We start from the raw sequence: 2,859 nt of genomic DNA, 5'->3' as shown, positions 1-2,859 counted from the left end.
ATGTGAGGTTGAGTAAACGATTTACCGTTTCGCGTGGACCTAGGTTAGTTGTGATTGCTTGATGTGTTTATGAAATTTTATAAACCGACGTTCCCCCGAATCTCCCCAGTCTTCTTATTTTTCAAAAAACTTTGTAGGTGGGCTACATACGTCCAATACTTCACCAAGGTTTCGGAATACTTGCTTAGAAGATCATTCTTTCTTTGGTTGATATAGATCATGTCGGTTGCTCACACACGTACGCTGCTTCACGCCAGTCTGCAACACGATTTTGAATGAAGAGCTGAAATACGTGGATCAAGCATCAGTGCCCTCCCTAGCACCCACGCTACCCCCTCCCTCTCGCTCACTCTCCGTTTGCTCCGTTTGTCCCGTTTCCCATGCGTGAGGTATCATCGCTTCCGTCTTCAAGAGGCAACGGAAAGTCATTTGCTGTGATCAGACACTTCATCTCTTCCGCAGAGTATACAGGGAAAAGGTGTCCTTTTGGATTATTCCACTGTGTCATTATAACAGTCGACTCCGTTGACGTCTGATACACCGAGACGAGAGAAGAAAAGGGAACCCAACTAATGGATTTTTTTCGTTTGGCGTCTTTAAAATGTATGTTCGTCAAAACGAAGTTATCTAAGGCACGATCTTCTACAGTTTTAGCTTACGCTGTTTAATTACGTTACATGATCTTTACATTAACTAACATTCGTGCAAGGCTTAGTGCAAGGGACCCGTGACTCCACGAAAGACCGCTGGAAGTTCAAACCTGGATTCGATACTCATCATCGATGGACAGAAACAGCTGAAAAACCGACACTATTTGGATCGTAAGTGAGCTCTATTAGGCCTAGAGATTCATCTTTTATATATATATATATGATGTATTGGACGATGTCTTGCATTCGAAGTCTTTGCCAGCGCGTTTTTTTTCTGTTTTTCTATGTATTTGAATTTGTATAGGGGTTAGGTTATGCTTCTATTTAAACATCAAGCAATTGAAATCGAATTATCGGCTTTGGTTATTATCCTAATAATGTCATTAACTGCTTCGTTGGCTCTATATTTGTGATGGATTTCCTCCTTGTTTCAGTAATAAATTAGACAGTTTCAACTTTTCTAATCTTCGATATCTACTGTCTGTTATAGTTAAGTTAGGCCCATATTTACTTAGATATTGTACAGTATTATTTAGTGGATAATATAAACAATAGGCTATTACATGCATGCCATTTAGGTTATAGTATTTGCATATAGCCTGCTGGATGATATCATTTCATGGAATAACCTCTTTGATGGCGGTGTTCAACTTTGAAACAATGCAAAGTAAACTTTTGGCATAGTATTTGTTCTTTTGTAATGCATTTTTCCAATGTATTTTGCGCTAAATCCTCTGCCTTCAAAGTTTCATTTTTAACAGTAGTCTACTGCTACTAACCATCATTATTATACTTTGTGTAGGCTACAGCTTGGTGTATCAATCCATGTCGGTTAAAGTGTGGACTTTCTAAAGTTGCAGGTCACAGAAACGATAAAGCGTCAAAAAGTTTTCCTCCTTGCTTTTTTATTTGACCTAACGTACTGTAGGTTTTCCTTAGAATATCAATTAATACTGACATGATAAAGGCTGCATCACTTGCCTAAAAGCATCAAAGGCTATACAGTCCATTCAATTTAATAACTTTTATATATCTATATAACAATTCAATCTTTTCCCTCAATCTTTAAATGGGGCTGAAAATCTTCTACTGTCATTTTTTTTTAATGAAAGCAAATATTCTGAACTCTTATCATTCTCTCTTTTAAATGTTCCTTTTTTTCCGTTTCCTTGTTTCTCTCATCTGAATCTGAGATACAGACAAACTCAGCTGATGATTTTAACCTTTTGAACCATGTTTGTCTAAGCATCCTTTAGTACTAACCCTCGGTTTGGGCCAGAACATAGAGGCGAGGGGACCCAGAATGTTTTGATCAGCCTCTTTGCAAGGATTGAATTTTAAAAGCTTCACACTATGTCGGGCTTTGTATAGACAAGAATTCCACTAACCCCTTATCAGGTGGTACACGTTCAGGCGATACTATGCTCTATAAGAAGGCAGAGAGAGAGAGAGTGAAAGAGAAAAAGTTGTGTGACGAAGAATGACCCACCAGCCTCTTGTTGACTGTAGTTTATCCGATCAGCTCATACACTGTCTACAATCCCACCAATAAATACTTCACAACCAAAATCTAAATTCTACACAAAACCACGTCACACTAAAATGCAAACGGAAGTCTACATGTTTTTTTTTTCTTTTTTTTTTTTCTTCACAACAAGAGAGTAATAAAACGTATACTAACAGACAACGAAAAGTCTCACAGAAGAGCTGGACATAGACTAACTCTGGCTTTGAGGAGAACTTATAGAAAATGAATTCAAGTTCAATATTTTTTAAAAGTAGTGAAAGGTGAATGTTCTTATAGAGCTCTTGTCAGGTTAAGTGTGAGAGGCATTCATGCCTATTTAGAGAATTCAGGGAATAGACCAGGGAACAGTCTCTTCTAAACTCTACCGTAAATGTCTTATATGACTGAATAGAATTCACTAATCTACTTAGAGTTGGGGAGTGTTTTCTAGGCTAAGATGTTTGTAGTAAATAGACATTCAGAAAAAGATGGACGGAGTGGAAACAAAATGTAGAAAAGGTGACCCTTTATGTTTGTAATGTGTTTGGTGATTCATACTTTTTTTTCCCCCTTTATGGGGGAAACCGTGGTCTACTCTGACAAACAATCTTTACAGCTTTTATCCAAAGGTGCATCATTTGAATTTAACGAGACAACAATAAACTAAGATGAATTGTAATGAGTTTAGCAGACAGTCCTAAA

At 37.5% G+C, this 2,859-nt stretch overlaps 1 protein-coding gene across 3 annotated transcripts in view; it reads left to right on the top strand.

Annotated features, from left to right (window-relative positions):
- The window catches only part of LOC105911934 (DNA-binding protein SATB2-like), a 25,828-nt gene continuing 22,969 nt past the window's right edge, over positions 1 to 2,859 (top strand). For 2 of the 3 annotated variants that reach the window (XM_031558771.2, XM_031558768.2), the window contains exon 1: positions 1 to 821. The gene's annotated coding sequence lies outside the window, so the exon portion shown is untranslated. The remainder of the gene's footprint in view (positions 822 to 2,859) is intronic. The other variant, XM_031558769.2, reaches the window with a different exon arrangement.

This window comes from Clupea harengus, chromosome 21 (assembly GCF_900700415.2).
Source record: "Clupea harengus chromosome 21, Ch_v2.0.2, whole genome shotgun sequence".
Taxonomy (NCBI): Eukaryota; Metazoa; Chordata; class Actinopteri; order Clupeiformes; family Clupeidae; genus Clupea; species Clupea harengus.
Note: the sequence above shows the minus strand (reverse complement) of the source record. Positions and strands in the feature narration are given on the sequence as shown.